Source organism: Onychostoma macrolepis, chromosome 14 (assembly GCF_012432095.1).
Source record: "Onychostoma macrolepis isolate SWU-2019 chromosome 14, ASM1243209v1, whole genome shotgun sequence".
In the NCBI taxonomy this organism is placed as follows: Eukaryota; Metazoa; Chordata; class Actinopteri; order Cypriniformes; family Cyprinidae; genus Onychostoma; species Onychostoma macrolepis.
The window spans coordinates 6,555,557-6,575,685 of record NC_081168.1 but is presented as its reverse complement, the minus strand read 5'-3'; the positions used below and the strand labels follow the sequence as shown (position 1 = coordinate 6,575,685).

The window sequence follows — 20,129 nt, the reverse complement described above, 5'->3', positions numbered from 1 at the left end:
CTTCGCGTTCTGTTAAGTTTGACAAATTCTGCACATATAATCATCAGGATATGTCTGGATTTTGAAATCATCCCGTGGACTCTCAAGCCTTTACTAAAAAAAAAAAAAAAAAAATGTAGATAAACTAGTCAGAAATATAAATATTTACAGTAGCTGTTGGACACTGCACTGTGACTCATCCCTATATTACGTGACAAGATATTAGAAAAAAGTTCTTTTGATGATGCGATTTGCCAATTTGTCAAGTTTAACGGTTAGTGCCATCAAATCTGTGAAAGACATAATGAACAAGATATCCATGAACAGAACAATGTTATTGTCTAAAACTAAAACTATTAAAAAGCCTTAACTGAAATAAAGCTGAAACTAAATAAAATATAAATATTAAATAGGGAGAGGGAACACAATAGAAATGTTGCCTTGGCACTTAACTGAAATAAAATAGGTTAACAGTGTGTTGAATACAGTACTAAAATAACTAACACTAAAAATGCATTAAAAATACAAAAAAGCTACACTTCAAAAACTAATAAAAACTAAAACTAATTCACAATATTAATAAAGATTTACAATAGTATATAAATAGCACTAACATACGTAACATGAGCAGAACTGTATAACTTCTCCACATACACTACATCACTGGGTCCCATCATACAGGCACATGGATTCTCATACCATTGCTACGCTGATGACACACAGCTCTACCTCTCTTTTCAACCAGATGATCCAACGGTAACTGCAAGGATCTCAGGTTGCCTGGCGGACATCTCGGCATGGATGAAAGAACATCACCTGCAGCTCAACCTGGCAAAGACTGAGCTTCTTGTCCTCCCTGCCACTCCGACTCTACAGCATGACTTCACGATCCAGTTAGGTTCATCAACAATAACCCCATCAACTTCGGTCAGAAATCTTGGTGTAATCTTTGATGATCAGCTGACCTTCAAAGACCACATTACAAAACTGCTCGATCTTGCAGGTTTGCACTATATAACATCAGAAAGATCAGGCCCTTTCTGACAGAGCATGCTGCACAACTTCTTGTCCAGGCCCTTGTCATTTCTAGGCTGGACTATTGCAATGCTCTTCTGGCTGGACTTCCGTCTAATACAGTCAAACCTCTACAAATGATTCAGAATGCAGCGGCACGACTGGTCTTCAACGAGCCCAAAAGAGCCCATGTTACACCTCTCTTTATCTCCCTGCACTGGCTACCAATCACGGCTCGCATCAAGTTCAAGACACTGATGCTTGCATATAGAACAACCACTGGCTCAGCACCCGTTTACTTGCACTCTCTATTAACAAACTACATCCCCTCCAGAAATCTGAGATCTGCTAGTGAGCGACGCCTCGTGATACCATCACAGAGAGGCGCAAAATCACTCTCTAGATCATTCTCATTCACCATTCCTGGCTGGTGGAACGATCTTCCCACCTCTATCCGAATGCTGGATCCCTGTCGATCTTCAAGCAACAACTGAAAACTCATCTCTTTCGACAGCACTTGACTTCATCCTAAACTTAAAAAAAAAAAAAAAAAAAAAAAAAATTATCTTTACTTATTCCTTCCTTTGGTAGTTTGTATTTATTTGAACAATGTCTGAGACTTGGTGTTGCAAGCACTTCGTATGTCTGATTGCCTCTTCAAGATTAATCGCTCGATGTATTCCCCAATTGTAAGTCGCTTTGGATAAAAGCGTCTGCTAAATGACTAAATGTAAATGTAAATGTAACTGGTTCATGTTCTGAATTATCCATGTGAAACATTTATCAATACTTTCGAAATGAAGTCTATACACATTTTCCTCTGCCTTTACAGTGTTTTCAGTATTGATCACCACACCATTAAGTCAAAAAGTTTGGCTAAAGGTCTGGCTACATGAGACTAGAATGAACCAGACTGAACCTTTAAGGCTCAGCTGGTTCTCATGCAGCTACAACAAAGTGAACTACACTCACCACCGAACCGCAAACTGACTGATATGAAAAATTGCCTTTCATCTGAAGGGATGACAAAGAATAATTGATGGGGCCTGTCTTTGATAAAAATCAATCTCATATGGTTATGTTATTAAGATAAAGAAGAGAAAACTCAGCTCCAAACGATAACTCTCGAGCTGTAACATCAACCGGTGTGTGCAAAAAGCACACGCAGTGCTCTTAAAGGCACAACACTTTCGTAAATGAAACGGTCATGGTGAATGCAGATTGGGAAATGAGTGCATTAGAGTTAGCGATTTACTGTCTGTCATCTGTCATCTCACCTACAAACCCTCCACCGGCTAAACTACAGTCATTTACTCTGCCTGCTATGCAGAAATAATTGCACTCAAACATGACGGCAGTTATGCAAATAACTACAAATAGAAACAGCTCTGCTAACATAAGACAGGCATGACTGAATTATGCAAACAAGACTTTAGAAAACAATTGCGGGATTGATTACAACTGAGTGATGTCTTGCAACTCTTCCTATTAGAACGGTCATTATCTAATATTCCTAAATGAATAGTAATGATGTACAACATATTAGATGCACCAAGCACAAAAAAATAAATACAATTCAAAAGATCAATAAACCTTTTGTGTGAGATACAATTGATACATTCACATAAGAAAAAGACTTCAGTCATGAAGGCCATTGTGTTGAGATAACATGCTGAATGCTACTCATTATTTTGGTAAGCTCTCCTATTATTGGACAATTTTAGTTTACAGAGTATAATAATGAATGACAAAGCAGAAAAGTGCATTTCTAGAACAGCAACTAGAAACCAAAAGCCTTTGATTTCACACAATGCTGAACTCAACATAAGTTCGAATGAATGAATGAATTCTTCTAGAATAAGCCTTAAAAGATAAAACATTAGGGTTCAAAACACAAAAAATAAAATAAAATAAATTAAAAGAGCACCTTTTTCCCCTCCTTTTGGAAGTTCAGCAGAATATTAATAGACAACCATTACATGACCTTTACCAAGAAAACAGGCATTCAGCTGTTCTTTATAAGAACCACTGAAGACATGCATTTCTATATTGGGCAGATGTAATAACTTATTTCAGAGTTGTGCTTAATAGCTTCCGTTTTTTTCTTTTCTTTTCTTCTAACAGCCATTATAATCGGCACAGTCCCTGCAGACATTATCCTCAAGGCACATCCTTCTCCCTGATGTACCACAAAATCTCTGGAGAGAGACTAACAGATGGGAAGTGTTTATGTTCCCTCTTAATCAAATTAAACACACTTTAATTTTCTTAATCATGGATTAAGCGACTGAAAGGCCTCTGTGCGATATCTTTATTATAAAATTTTGGTTTAATTTTTTAATTAGTGAATGCACTGAAGTGTTGAATTATGGTAAATTGGGGTTCTGTAAATCGCGGTATCCCTTTTGAGTTCCTCTGTCTCGCTGATAATCCCTCCTCTTTTCAGTGCTCGGGGTCGAGCTTTCCTAGCCCACTGCACTCTGGTGTCCCTCCTTCCTCGTGTTTGCAGTCGATCTCTCGTGTTGTTCAGACATCTCTTCTATCTGCCTTCTCATGGGAACTTTTGACCCTGCTTTTGTGCTGGCTCCAGAGCTTTTAATTACTGCAAAACCTCTAATTACTGATCTTACACAGATCAATTGTTCATCCCAGAGTATAGTGCCCACAGCACAGTTTCTCGAGATCTCACATTGAAAAAGTGTGCTGAACGCAGCAGATATGTGAGTTCTTTCTACACTGAATAAGTTCAAGCATGAACTTGAAAATAAGAAGGCCAGTTCTACATTTGTCCTCAATTCAAGCATGCAGAAGTGAGTGCTCTATCTTACAAGTAAAAATTACTTAGGATACATTTACATTTACAATGAATCCTTGAGTACAGATCTCATCGTAGAAGAATGTTGCAATGTTTATTGCAGATTTGAGTAAATGTCAAAGGAATAAAATCAAGTAAAATCCACTTAACTTTACAACGCAGGAGTTCCGAGCTTGTAAGAAATATGAATAATTAATAGGGATGCATGTTGCATGTATTGTTTACTTTGTTATTGTTGAATCTGATTTGTAAATTCACAGCACTTTACAATAGGGTTCAATTTGTTAATTAGATAAGTAATAAGCGACTGAACATTAACATGAACTAAAAAAAAATAAAAATATTCCAAGGTATTTATTAATTCTTAGTTAATTCACTAATGTTGTGCTATTAATTTCATACTACTGGAGAAAAAAAAAAAAGACATTTCTGTCATCAAAGTCAACTGCCAGCTGACCAAAAAGTATAATTTGCTAATATCTTTTGCAACTTTCTGCATGCAGACAGTGACATTCATATGTATAACATTAAGTAAAACATTGTGACATAAATTGGAATAAAGAGAGTGAGTAAATCTAAATGATTCAAAAGTATGATATCTGAACGTTGCATAGACAAACATGAAAACTTTAAAAAATACATTTCAAACTGATCATTTAGAGAGCTAAATCTTTTACAAAATCAACAAATAATCAAAGCCTTGAACACCCACATTCTAGTAGAGTGTAATATTGGCATCGCAAGTAGTCAGTACAGATCCACTGCTTCACTGATTATAATGAGGATAAAAGGAACCATTTCTTTGCAGTACAGTCTTAGTCATAAACCTTCTCTACTGGAATCCTTGGAAATATTTACTTCAAATGAGTACAGATGAAAAATTCACTTAATATTTCATGCTCCAACTATTTTACTCAGTCTAGAGCTTCAGAAACAAACCTATTTGATTAAGAAACATGATCTAGCAAAGTTCTTCCTCATTTATTCCCAAGCTAGAGGCTTTAATCTGCCGTTTGATATTTCTAAGCAACAGCCAGCAGCACCTGCTTTCTCGTGCACTTATTTTGCAACTTCTTCCACAAAAACCCAGACACATGCAAATAAAAAGACCCTAAATAAAGATAGAGAAAACAAGTTCTTTCAAAGTCTGCCCCCGACTCCCGAGAGACAGGTTGAGAGAAGATGCCCGCACGCCTCCCAACATCTGCAGCAGCGTAATTAAAACAGTACTGTCTGGCCATCTTAAATATGAAATGAAACAACTAATCAAGCTTTGCAGGGTCCTGAATAAGCCAGCTGCTTAATAAGAATTTCATTACGAAAGATAAAACAGAAAGTGCCCCACAGTGTTCGCACTGTTTTTCTCTCATTTGAATAAGAGATGTCCTGAGACAACCTCTTACCAAACAGTTACGGGCCATCGTCTGTTGAGCGAGAGGCTAAATCCTCCGTAATCACTGCTGCAATATCAGCATTATACTGTAATCTCATTACGCCGCAAAGTTATCACTGACCTTCTCACACTCTAATCAAGAGATATACAGTCATTATACTAATTAAAACTCTAGCTGAGACTTCTTTGCGCAATTAGCAAAACTTTCACCTGAGAGAGAGAGAAGAGGTTTCTGATGCTGGAAAAGCACTTATTTGTATTAAAAGTCAAAAACTGTGAAGCGGTTCATCTCCAGGAGTCAAAAGCCCAGCTGCACTCCTCTAATAGGACTGACAAATGAATTGTCAGAAAAATAGCTGTTTTGGTTCTCTTCCAACATGCTTGGGGGGAGGGTAGAAGTAAATTTTAAAAAATTGCATATATTTCGCATATCGGACAACTGTCACAGACCACTAGCAACTAATTTTCTTTAGCCTCTGATGGAAAGGCACTTTTGCTGAGCGATCTCGCATGGATCATGTAGAGTTGACGTATTGGCACTTGTCATTTAATGATACTGCGTTTCTGTCAGGCCAGAGGGCATAGATCAAAGGCGAGGGCAAGTGTGGAGCATTATGGAGTCTCTGTATTAGGTAAGGGCCAGCTGCTCTTTAATGTGATCACAGATGCCATCAAGTTCCTTAATATGAAAAAGAAACCCCTCAAAAGTCATTAATACTATAAAGAGATGGATTAAAAGTGACTCAGACAATTTACAAGCTGAGATCCTGCATTTGTTCATTGATACACAGGACAAAAGAGGCAAAAGACCACCAAAGGTTATTTTTAAAAAAAGTTTTTTTTTTTTTTTTTTAATCTAATCATAACAGGAGGATATTAGTGTCTCCTTACTTTACTTTCATAATTATTCCACCATTTTTAATTAAAGAGTTCACAGGGAGATCTTATTCTGCCTTTACACTTGGTAAGAACATGCGTTTCATATCCTGATAATATCTGGAATGATTTGATTGCACTTATTGCACTAAATGAAAACTGCACATATTACTTGAAAGGTTATGTCAACATAAAATATTTCCATTGACAGATGATTCTAAATGCTTTCCATCATTTTGACATAAAAAAATGGCTCTTGCCAAAGAAGTTCATGTGATATAAATGGCACATTAAAAACATGAATCGTTATATTTTACTGACAGTTTAAAATATTCTGGGAAAAATCTAATAAATGCATTAAACTAAAAATATTTTAAAAATATGTTTAATGTAAACTGCTGTTCAAAGGAAACTAATATTTTTACCAATGCACTGCTCTTTTTAAGGAAATTAATACTTAAAACAAAAAGATGCAGTAATCTAAAGTAACAGTAAAGACTTTTAAATATTTTTACAAAAATATATATTTCAACAAATGCTGTTCTTTTAAACTTTCCATTCAAAAAATCCTAAAAATAGAATTCATTACAGTTTCCACAAAAATATTAAGCAGTGTTTTCAATGTTGATAATCATAAATGTTTCCTGAGCAGCAAATCAGCATAGAATGATTTCTGAAGGATCATGTGACACTGAGGACAGAATGATGCTAAAAATTAAGCTGTGCATCACAGGAATAAACTACATTTCAAAATACACTACAATAGAAAGCAGCTTTTTTTTTCTTTTTTTTTTTAAATTATACTGTATTTTTTAATCCAATAAATAAATAAATAAAGCAAGCAAGCCTTGGTGAGCAAAAAAGAATTCTTTTAAAATCATTCAAATAAATCCAATCCAAAAGTTTTGAACCATACTGTATTTTCTAGTGATTTGATCACAATGTCTCTCGTGTATATTTACACCTTGCTTTTAATGTGGTTAAAGTATGTTAACCCTTGTACTGTGTTTGATTTCTGGGTACGAATTGCCTTCAATGCAATTCCCTAAATTTCACATTATTAAAAACAAGAAGGAATCAGTTATGAACAGAAAAAATTTAGTATCAGTATGTGTCACACAGTGCAAACAATTAATATGATAAAAAAAGGATGATTTTTTATAAATGTGTTTAACCACATTTTTTAACCCCTTAACTGTTACCGTCCCGCTGGTAGAAGTTTACTACTATGCTTTACTACTTTATTACAGTTAAATCCTAATCTAATCATGACAAACTACATATCTGTGGAAAGGTCTGAGTCTCAAGATTACATATTTGGTGGTTATTTTGTGATAGAAGTAATATTGAGAAAACAAAATGTATATATTTTTGACAGAAAAATTGCATAAAAAAAGAATCAATGGAGTTTGGAATTGCACCCGGTGGCTAGCTTTTGTATAACACCTAAACAAATTTGCATAGGAACCTCAATTTTTTATATATCAACTTCAAATTTGGAACACAACTTATTTAGACATGTCCATGGCCCTAAATGAGAAAAAGTTACAAAATTTCTGGAAGAAAAAGATAAGTTAAATAGTATTTCATATAAACTGAAAATATAAATGATAGCTCACTTTTACCGTCTGAGTCTGAGAAAGTCTTTTTCAGCATTGAAAATAATGAGAAAAGGCAATTTTTTTTCCCTTTCCAGGGTAGTAAAACACCAACATAACAATATATATCCAAGAAATATATTTAATTTGGGTCTGAACAGTTGCCTTGAAACAAAAACCAAAAAAAGTGGGTCAAATTGAACAGAACATCAAAATCGTCCGAATTATTTGTGTGCACTTCAAAACACATCAGTGTATCCTCACTTTGTATGCAGGTTCATGGCCCTAAATGAGAAAAAGTCACAAAATATCAAGAATAAAATCACAGATTAACTGGTATTTCCAACAGTTCGAAAATCAAAATGGGTCAAATTGACCCGGAAAGGCAGCACTGGCGCTTTAGAGCTCCATTACAGACAAGCCAAATCCATTCACCTTCATCAGAATTTCATAATTCTGCCAAGTGAAGAACATGAACATACAACATAAACAAGCTCAGAGAGTCATTCTAACACCTATGGTGTGTAAAAAACATACTACTCAGACTTAAAAAACAGCCTCTTAGCTGCGAGACCACACTCGTTGAATAACAGAATCAAACATCACAGCTGACCAGACTAAGTTCCTTAAGTACACCTTTTAACATGCAAAACCCGTTTTAAGAGCTGCTGAAAAAGGCGTCCCACAGAGCGAGTCGTTGTTTCTCGTTAGGCTCGCGACTGAGTCGTCGGCACGACCAGATCCTGACACGCATCACATCCAATCACATTACTGGCCCGTGACGGACTGAATAATGAATGAAGACACATTCCACGGTCTGACCCAGATGGATGTGTTTTCCTTACCTTCCAAAAAAACAGCTTAACGCATGACGAGACTAGAAGCGGGTTTGCGCAATAGCCAATCTAATAGGTAAAACACAATCAACGTGCATGCCAAAAATGAGAGCCATCCAAATGACTTTAAAACCATGAGGGACATCATTATGACGGGGTGAAATGATCTAGATTTTACAAAAGAGCTTGTAAGGCCATGATGAATGAGTAATCAGCATTGTACACAGGGCGCCTGAACCGCCACATGCAGTCACCATCCAGTAATAACAGTCTAATGATGCATTTTTGCAATCTGCTGCCCACTCAGGTTAGTAAACATTACTCACAGTGCAAAAGCTCATCACACACGAGCGCAAGCACACAGATGGAGCTGGACGCAGAGATGCGCAGAGGACTGTGATTTGCCTCTCATAAATACAGGTTCATAAACAAAAACAGATTTAAAGGGCACGGTGGAGACAAACACACACACACATACATCTGCACACGGGCACCTGAAGAGCGATCAAGATGCAGGTATATTTCAAGTTGATGTAGTGTGACAAGAGAATTGGTTGTGCTGTGAACGGGGCTAAGGTTAACATTCCTCCTCTGCATTTAAAGAGCCGGTGTAAAATGCATCTAAAATGGAGGCCTGGGACAGACGAGGTGAACATTCATCATGGCAAACAGCCACACTCACCGATCCGCATATATACACGCGTTCAAACGCACCTCTCCCTCTCGTGTTCCGATTCCTTCTGCCAGGCCAATACATCATTGCACTCCCAAACCAAATGAGGCAATCGCTCAAAATTATTTGCATATAAACTAATGAAACATTGCAAAGTTAAACTCTCTTGAATGTTAATTACAAACGTAATGCACAATTTGCTGATTAATGTTTCATTGAATCTTGTAGGGAGGGATGGTGGTACTTGGGGAACAGCACTGTGGCTGTACGCTAAACAGAGGAAGGTGTTTATGCTCCCTTTCTGTGTGCATGTACAGGAATTATTAAAGGAATACAATCAAAAATTTAAATTTGCTGAAAAAATGCACTCAGTGATTAGCCCTCAGGCCATCCAAGATGTAGATGAGTTTGATTCTTCATCTGAACAGATTTGGAGAATTTTAGCATTACATCACTTGCTCACCAATGGATCCTCTGCAGTGAATGGGTGCCGTCAGAATGAGAGTCCAAACAGCTGATAAAAACATCACAAAAATCCACAACTAATTCACGTTACTCCAATCCCATCAATTAACATCTTGTCATTAAGACATTTGTGGTTAAAAAACAAATCCTCTATCCATAATATTGCTTTCTCCGGTGAAAATGTCATCTAGTCTGAATCAGGAGAGAAATATGCACAGATCAGGCACTGTATACAAGCCAAAACAGCTCTAAACACATATGGTGGAGAATTTTGATGTGAGACAACAAGAGATATACTTTTTACCGAAGGATATGTAATTATTAATTATGTTTTTTGTTTTTTTTTGTTTTTTTTTTGTATTTTGGCCAGATGCAAAAGTTAAAATGCCTTAATGATAGATTACAAACACACAGCTTTTCACTTCACAAGACGTTAAATGACAGACCCATTCACTGCAGAGGATCCATTGGTGAGCAAGTGAGCCAAAGGATGATTACATTTTCAGCATATTTCCATTTTTGGGTGAATTATTCCTTTAAGTGCACTAATGACTACTGACATCTAAGTTATGTCATCATGATAACTGATAACTAATGATGATCCTCACATGTATATACTTCTCTGTATTTCATCTACATTCATGCCCAGAAATGTTTGTTTTAAAAATTCTGTTTATTTGGCATCCTGCTCATTGGCTGTGGCACAGAATGAGAATTTGCATAAGGAGGAAGAGGATCATCTGGCACTGCTGCATGTAGAGCAGAAAGAGGCATTGTTATCAATAATGCATGATCAATCTATTCATCCTTATTAATTATTCATGCTCTCAAAACTAGACAGGAAGGCAAGGTGTGAAATGTATGTCATCATGGTTTTTTTTGGCCGAACAGACACTATTTTTATTCTATTTCAACACTCGACCCAGGTTTCTGAAGCCTGTCGTAATCGCTTTAGCTGGCAGCTGGAATACCTGACGTTGTAACGTGATTCTCTCTGACCTTTATTTCTTGGTCTGAGAGAATTTGCATAGAGAGATGTCTTAAGGCAGATAATCACCCAAGATCCCTAGTACAAATGAAATTTGGATTTGTTGTAGTAGGGATTATGACTAGTGAATGTTCTGAGTGCCAAATTTCTTCCATACAATTAATCACAGAACATCTGGTGTATGTACACACAAAATTATGCTCAATAGCCAGTAAATTTTACATATAATTAATTTAGCCTGTACCAGTGTAGACACAGCACCGGAATAATTAAACAAGCAGTTCAGAAGATATGATGCTGAACAAAACCAGAGGTCACACCATAACATAATAAAGGTAATGAGATCTACAACACCTGAACCTTATTGCTTTAAACTTGCATAAAATGTTATGAATGGAGCTCGGTATCCAAAACACACCTATTCACTAAAACAAGTTACCAAAAATAATTTAAAAATCCTTAATTAAAAAAAAACAAAACTGTGCTATCATTGCAGCTTTGCATTAATTTAATTGCATATAGAATGCAATTTGTGGTCAGAAGCAAACTTAGAAACTTCAAACACTACACTCTGACTTTGCCGGGAATATAATATCACTGCAATGTGCACAACTAATGATAAGCATTCCCCGTTAAGCAAATAAAACGCATCTGTGAGAAATAGTTCCTCCATTAGATGATAATAAACCCTGCAATTGATAAAACCTGTTATAAGGCAGGGAAAAAAAACAAGGAAACAGGTAACAATTTCATTCTGTTGTATGTCATCTTCTGAGCATTGAATAAGAGAATGCTGGGCGATAGGGTGAAATTCAAAAATATTAAGTAGGAATATCCCACATCCGACTTGAACATTGTTGGGCACATTCACACAAAAGAGAAAAACAAAAACTCCTACCAGTCACAGGAACGATGAGGCCTCCTGTCTCCACACACATGAGGGCCCCATCTACAATTAAAAGTAGAGCAAATATTTAGAAACAGTCTTATAAGACATATAATTTTGTTTTTTCTTGTCATTGTTTTGACCCAGAACACATTTTCCAGCTGAGAACATCTTGTAACCATTGGCATTACCCTCAAGTAGAAACAGGTCTGAGCAGATTTTATACGGCACATATGTTGTGTATAAGAATGGGCCGTGTTCTTATTCTGTGTACTAGAGGTGTGTGTAATGCATTCATGTGTTCCTCTGCTTGACTGACTAACTGACTGATGGATTGATTGGCACTGGCAGGCCTGACTTATTCATGTGGGGCTAGAGGCGGGTTGTCAGGCTGGTTCATTGGGGTTCTGGGAGAGTGCCGGTCCTGCGTCTGGCCCTGGAGAGAAAGGGGCTGCACGAGCAATGGTCTGGCCCACTCACGCATAGCCGAGCAATGGGAGACTGCAGCTGTTCTCCCTGGTGTTGACCACTTTTTATCCCACTGCCTGCTCTGGACCCTGACAGACCAGACACAGTCTGCTACGCCTGGCTACACGCAAGCCTTTGCCACCACAATACAAAACTGCTCACACAAACACACATTATCACACACACATGCAAAGCCACAGAAGAAAGAAGGCGACATTTCTGAAGTATATGAGAAATTCTCTTTTCCAAATCACAGTATTAATGTGAAAACACTGTTTAACTGTTGATTTTGTCCCTCTATTGCAAAATCTTAATATGCAAACAGAGATGAAGAATCACAGCTGTTTCTGAGGAGATAAGTAGAAATAACAGAAATAACCTGCATATTATGTACTGTATGCAACACAAGATAACTGATGCATTGATCGGTAAATAATTACCATTGTCACTGCAATACACTGTCAAAGTATTTGTCAATATACTGTTTAGTCAGTATGTTTAAATTAAGATAATCTAACCCTTTTTCAGCTAATATAGCTTAAAAACTATTAAATGTCATTTTTTTTTACTTTTTTTTATGTTTTTGAAAGAAGTCTCTTATGCTCACCAAAGTCACTTTATCAAAAACACAATAAAAACAGTAATAGTGAAATATTCACTATTAATATATTATAATAATATTATTATTATTTTGATGCATTTTAAAATGCGATTTATTGCTGTGTTGCAAAGCTGAATTTTCAGCATCATTACTCCAGTATTCAGTGTCACATGATCATTTAGAAATATTTCTAATATGCTGATTATTATCAGTTAATACTGTGCTATTTTTATTTTTATTTGTAAACTGTGAATAGGAAGTTCATAATCAACAGCATTTATTTGAAATAGTCTTCACTAAAATGTTATCAGCATGCTCTATTGCTAATAGTGTTAAATTGAATTCACTAAACATGATCTAATTTGATTTGTTAAAGAAAAAAAATACAATTTGATTACTATTTAGTACTGCATATTTGTAGAATTATATATGTTAGTATTTCCTCAGACACTTTCTGGACATTGTAACAAAACCATAAATTATGTAGGTAATAACAAATTACACTAATCTCAAAATATGAAGCAAATGATTAAAAAAAATGGCAGAAAAAGAGATTTAAAAAAAACGATAAAAACAGGTAAAAATATGTTATACATGGTTAAGTTGCAGTCTGTACTGAAAGTGACCAGATAAAAACACAGTCTACCACAAATATAACACACAAATAATCTGTAACAATGATGTAAGAATATTTCAACATGAAATAAAAATAAATGTGGGAGCAACTGGGGGTTTCAGTGCCGTATTCAAGAACACCTCAGTCATGGGTATTGAAGGTCAAAGAGACTTTTCATGTACTCCCCTCACCTGCAATTCCTGCCGGTACTGAGACTCAAACCCACGGCCGCTGGGTTACAAGTCCAACTCTCTAACCATTAGGCCACAACTACCTAAATATGATAAGTCTACCATGACTTTGTAAATTGCCATACAAAATCTAATACGTACCATTAAGAAAAAAACAAAAAACACATGGCACAGAACATGGCAAGAAAAAAACTAATGGCACAGGATGAGAGTTGAAGGATGGGGAAGAACTGTCATCACAGAGACAAACTGAGATATAATTAATAAAATAATGTTAGCGCCACCCTCCATTTCCCATTTCATGGCAGCAACAAGAGGGAGCAACACTTAGCTCCACACTGCTGCCTTCATAATCTATTCCCTCTGATTGTCCCTGATTCCTTCTCTTTCTTTCCCCTTCACCGCTCGGCACGCCATCGCTAACAAGCTCAACCAGCCACCAATACATCAACTGCTTCTCCTTGTCAGGCCGGCCACTTGGCCACATCACACGCAATTACGCCACTTTGCACAAGGCCCGTTTTGCATATAAGAAATACATCACGAGCCACGGTCCCCACAATCCTTGATTCTCTTTGAAAAATGTGAGCCGAGATCTGGTGGAAAGAGCTTCAATCGGCAGGGCGTAAAGGCATCTTCTGTGTATGACCGCTTATTTTTGATGAGTGTGAATTTCCCTCTGTTTGGTACGTGTTTAAGTGTGTGTTCAAAGACAAAGGTGAAGAATGTGTCTGAGATAACAAGCGGGAGGAAAAAACAGAGCCTTGACGCTTATGCATACATAGTGAATATCCGATGGTGGCAAGACATCGCATTTCCGACTGCTTTTCAAAGGATGCGATGAATATTTAAATATGCATAAAACTGACAGGCTAACCTATAAAGAATCGGAATGAATAATAAGAGTCGGCTCCTTTGTTGCAAACTTTTCTCAATGCCGCCACGCAACTCCGAAAGAGGAATGTGAAGAAATTGAGCAGGAAGCCGAGGGTTTGAAATTAAAGAATTAGTCAGACAAAGGGACTGACAGGAAATCGAATTTGTGGGTTAAAAGGAAAGATAGGACACAGTGACGGAGAAACTTCTGAAGCATTATTTCAAGCTGATCCAACATGCCTCGGTCCACTCCATTTAACCGCTGAGATGCTGAATGGGCTACAACAGTCCTTGGGATTGTTTGCTGCTTGTTTTCTCTTTGAAGTGTGTGGCTTCAAGATGAAGCGGCACAGGGCGCATTCACTTATTTTCAAATGGCAACTATTTACAGCAGCCATTTAAAGGCTTTGAGCAGATCATTTGTTTGTGGGGTTTGTGTGTAGTTAGATACCACAACCCACATATTCCCTCATGAGGGTTTAGACCGTTTTCCAAGCTTTCTTCATGGGACATTTTTTTTTTTTTTTTTACCAACAATACACAAATGTTACCAAATGCTTACAGTTAGTCCAACCAACAGCTGGGTAGGGAAAAGGCGCTTTTCATCCAGAGCAGCTTACTGGAGAAATCTGGGGTTTGATTAAAAATTAGCAACTAAGAGAGGGCAATATACTGTTCCGAGCTATTTTTCAATGGCTAAACCTGTTGCGCCACAGTAATAGGAAATTAAGACAGTACTGGTTAGATAAAAAGAGACAAAAGATTAGAAAAATTGGTCACACTTTATTTTAAGGTCCAATTCCCACTATTAACTGTAAACGTTTGCAAAGGCGGCGTAACTTTTATTCTTGCTGTAGTATTGTTGCCGCCGCCATGCGCAACATTTCCATCACACGCTTGAGGTATTCAACCAATCACAACACACTGGATAGCTGGCCAATCAGAGAACCATGCGGTTCTCAGAACAATGAGCTTTGTAAAAATCGACATGTTTCAAAAAAGGCAGGGCATAGAGGAGCAACAATAATGTATGGTATGTGGAAAATAATGTGTTTTTTGAAACTTAAACTGCGCAAATACATTGCATTACACCAAATACACAAATTATTTTCTTTTTAGCAATGTCATATAACCCTTTTAATATGTGTTTTTTTAAGTACTAGCCTAATAAACAACCAATATGCTAGTAATATGCATGCTAATACGCAACTACTTAATTTTGAAAATTGATCCCTAATTTAAACTGTTACCATAAAAAGGCAGCTAACCACAAAATAAGAGCAAACATAAATAGGTATAATAGATGAAACAGTGTTTTATAAAATACATTTAATAAATAAATATTAATCTAAAAAACTGCATAAAATAATAAAAAAAAATCTAAAAAAAAAAAAAAATACAATTATTATAAAATATAAAAACAATGCATGAAACAAAACAAAAACACAAAGCAAACTTGTGATTGACTTGTGATTGGCCTAACATTTTTTTTTTTGGGATCATTACATAAGGACCCCCCGTTTCCCCTAAAGTTTGAATATTATTGCAAATCTAAATTGATGCCTCAAGTCTCAATTAATCCATTTGTCCATATATATATATACAGTGAGGAAAATAAGTATTTGAACACCCTGCTATTTTGCAAGTTCTCCCACTTAGAAATCATGGAGGGGTCTGAAATTGTCATCGTAGGTGCATGTCCACTGTGAGAGACATAATCTAAAAAAAAATCCAGAAATCACAATGTATGATTTTTAACTATTTATTTGTATGATACAGCTGCAAATAAGTATTTGAACACCTGTCTATCAGCTAGAATTCTGACCCTCAAAGACCTGTTAGTCTGCCTTTAAAATGTCCACCTCCACTCCATTTATTATCCTAAATTAGATGCACCTGTTTGAGGTCGTTAGCTGCATAAAGACACCTGTCCACCCCATACAATCAGTAAGAATCCAACTACTAACATGGCCAAGACCAAAGAGCTGTCCAAAGACACTAGAGACAAAATTGTACACCTCCACAAGGCTGGAAAGGGCCACAGGGAAATTGCCAAGCAGCTTGGTGAAAAAAGGTCCACTGTTGGAGCAATCATTAGAAAATGGAAGAAGCTAAACATGACTGTCAATCTCCCTCGGACTGGGGCTCCATGCAAGATCTCACCTCGTGGGGTCTCAATGATCCTAAGAAAGGTGAGAAATCAGCCCAGAACTACAGGAGGAGCTGGTCAATGACCTGAAAAGAGCTGGGACCACCGTTTCCAAGGTTACTGTTGGTAATACACTAAGGCGTCATGGTTTGAAATCATGCATGGCACGGAAGGTTCCCCTGCTTAAACCAGCACATGTCCAGCCCGACTTAAGTTTGCCAATGACCATTTGGATGATCCAGAGGAGTCATGGGAGAAAGTCATGTGGTCAGATGAGACCAAAATAGAACTTTTGGTCATAATTCCACTAAACGTGTTTGGAGGAAGAAGAATGATGAGTACCATCCCAAGAACACCATCCCTACTGTGAAGCATGGGGTGGTAGCATCATCTTTGGGGTGTTTTTCTGCACATGGGACAGGGCGACTGCACTGTATTAAGGAGAGGATGACCGGGGCCATGTATTGCGAGATTTTGGGGAACAACCTCCTTCCCTCAGTTAGAGCATTGAAGATGGGTCGAGGCTGGGTCTTCCAACATGACAATGACCCGAAGCACACAGCCAGGATAACCAAGGAGTGGCTCTGTAAGAAGCATATCAAGGTTCTGGCGTGGCCTAGCCAGTCTCCAGACCTAAACCCAATAGAGAATCTTTGGAGGAGCTCAAACTCCGTGTTTCTCAGCGACAGGCCAGAAACCTGACTGATCTAGAGAAGATCTGTGTGGAGGAGTGGGCCAAAATCCCTCCTGCAGTGTGTGCAAACCTGGTGAAAAACTACAGGAAACGTTTGACCTCTGTAATTGCAAACAAAGGCTACTGTACCAAATATTAACATTGATTTTCTCAGGTGTTCAAATACTTATTTGCAGCTGTATCATACAAATAAATAGTTAAAAATCATACATTGTGATTTCTGGATTTTTTTTAGATTATGTCTCTCACAGTGAACATGCACCTACGATGACAATTTCAGACCCTCCATGATTTCTAAGTGGAGAACTTTATTGAAAATGCAAAGTCGGCAACACCTAAGCTCCAAAAGTATCAAAGAAAATTTATTTATAAAATTCACATAGGTGTAACGTTTCGAGCACACAGGCTCGAAACGTTACACCTTATGTGAATTTTTTATAAATAAATTTTCTTTGATACTTTTGGAGCTTAGGTGTTGCCGACTTTGCATTTTCAATATGCTTCTACTTGTTTTAGTCGAGCACCCATTTGAGATAGATGTGCGTGCTGTTGTTTGCTCTTTAAGTGGGAGAACTTGCAAAATAGCAGGGTGTTCAAATACTTATTTTCCTCACTGTATATATATATATATATATATATATACATAATGTCATTACTGTAACTTAAACAGAACTTTTCCAGTCTAGCTTAAACCCGGTTCTTGCAAGCTCACGTTCATCTGTCTTCACTTTTGAGCACAATGTCCACATCCCAAAATCCACTCACCAATACATAGAACCAATTCCCCTTTTTTTTCCGTTTACACTTAGATGAAGGTCATGTGTATAAGAAAAGATATCTCACTACTTTGGTTCCAAGAAAAGAAACTCCAGGATATCTCCAAGCACCTGAATGGCTGATATCGCTTGGCTTTGATCGACAAAGATGAAAGACAAAAACAAGGTCACAAAAACATGAACGCGTACATTCTGGCACGTGGAAAGCTACTATCTCATTCAGGAACGTATGGGAGCACCTCAAAGCTCTGAGTGCCAGAGGTTCTGCTGGATCCGATAAAGAACAGAGTTCACCAAACCTCACTGTGACTAATGACCCAAGCAAGCCCATCCCCTCCTCCCAGCCCTCATATCAGCTCCTATGACATTTAAAGCAGTAAATGCCAGTGGCTGCTGGCGAGGAGGGAAGGATATCTAATGGAAGGCATGGAGGCAGCGCAGCTGATTCAATCATAATGGGTAATAAAGCCCCTCATCATGGGCCGCAAACATCATAGGCGCTCAATCCACGCCAAATGAGACCCAGAGTGATCACAATAACACAAACATACACAGAGAGCTGATCTTGGATCAGCTAATCAATGCATTAGCACACAGTCCAATGATTCCGCACTAGGCCAAGCAAAGGCCTGTGGCTTTCCAAAAACTGCAAATTAGGAAGCTCAGATAGGGCTTCTCCATCTTGGAAACAGCTTGCCCTCCCATTTCTCCTCCCATGTTCTATGTCGCTCTACCTCCCTGCCTACTGATGGAATAAATCATGGTGGCGCGATAGTTTTAATGGCTTTTTAATGAGTCTAATGTTTTCTGTTTTAATGAACTTCTTACATCAGCTTTAATCATTTTGAAGGAATGAGAAATGATTGAGGAATGGCCTACATTAATTTAATTTACTGTTCAATCTGCCCAGCAGTCTCCTCCAACCAAAAACAACAGAGCGAGAGGGGGGGAAACAGGACGACAAAGGAACTTGTCTGGTCTGATCTGCGGAGGCAAACAAGTGTAATTTACGACGCGACATTAAAGGCTTGTTGTTTCTTCCTTATCACCAATTAAATAGCTTTGTCGTGACCCATTGATTTGGGTTAAAATCCCACAAAATAAAATGTGGCTTAGAGCATCAATGCGTTAATCAGTCTAGACAACTGCTTGTTCCTCTGGTATGAGCATGTCAATCACTTTGAAAAACACCGGGGATTGGGCTGACGGGGATGGAGGGCCCTGGATATGAATGGATAAGTTGCTGTCAACTAGAGTGTTGGGAAAAAATTAAGATTGATTTCGATTCTGCATTAATTCTTCAGGCAACGAACACCTGTCTGTCCACCATGCATTTCATTTAGAGGAGGCAAAACTAATAAACACCTGTCATCCTATGTGTTATCATTAGTATAACCCAATTTACATTTATTTTTACAATTGAATTTGTTTCTATTTGTACCAAACATGTGAGCGTGTTTGTATAGAAGACTTCCAGCATGTGTTACCTAGTCATTGATTAGTTTATTACAGTCTCAGATCTTTAAAATCATGGGGCGGTGATATGCTTCACCATCATTATGCTACCAAGCAAAAACATAGGTGCTCACAAGAGAAAGATAGTCACTAGGTGGGGGGGAACTCTGCTCTACAATGTCTGTCCATTCATGACATGAATTTAGTATCACCTGAATGATACAAGCACAGCTAAATGGTTAAAAATAAATAAAATTAAAGACAAATTTAATCTTCAGTAAGCTTGTTTACTTACATAGTGAGGGGCTTTGATTTGATTGCTTGATCAGCCTGTAGCTGTTTTAATAGGGCAACGAACTTCAAAGCTATCCTCATTAGCCTCCAACACTCCTCATCACAGCACTGTTGAATATTTAAGACTTAAGATCAATGATTTATTTTTCTCACTAGCATGATATACACATTACAATTAGCCTTTCCCTCCTCACAGCCAGTGCCACCACTAACAGTTTTAATTTCAACCTTCAAGATTTCCCCCTTTACATGCAAAATTGGTCCTTAAATCCGCTCGAAAGGTGAATGGCTGTATAAAGAGTCCTTAATTACCATTATGTTCAAAAGTATAAAAAAATAATCCCTTACTGATCCACGAGGAGTTTTGCCATTCAGCCACCCAACAGGAGAGTGCATTATCTCTACACACAGGATGTATTAAATTCAATATTCAGACGACACAGAAAACCACCTATCAAGGATTAAGGTTCCCTAAAGAATTAATGA

General features: G+C 37.5%; 1 protein-coding gene across 5 annotated transcripts in view; it reads right to left on the bottom strand.

Moving 5' to 3' along the window:
- Positions 1 to 20,129, bottom strand: part of tenm2a (teneurin transmembrane protein 2a) — a 646,939-nt gene that overhangs the window by 506,595 nt on the left and 120,215 nt on the right. For all 5 annotated transcript variants that reach the window (XM_058798657.1, XM_058798659.1, XM_058798660.1 and 2 more), the window contains exon 3: positions 11,536 to 11,586. The gene's annotated coding sequence lies outside the window, so the exon portion shown is untranslated. The remainder of the gene's footprint in view (positions 1 to 11,535; positions 11,587 to 20,129) is intronic.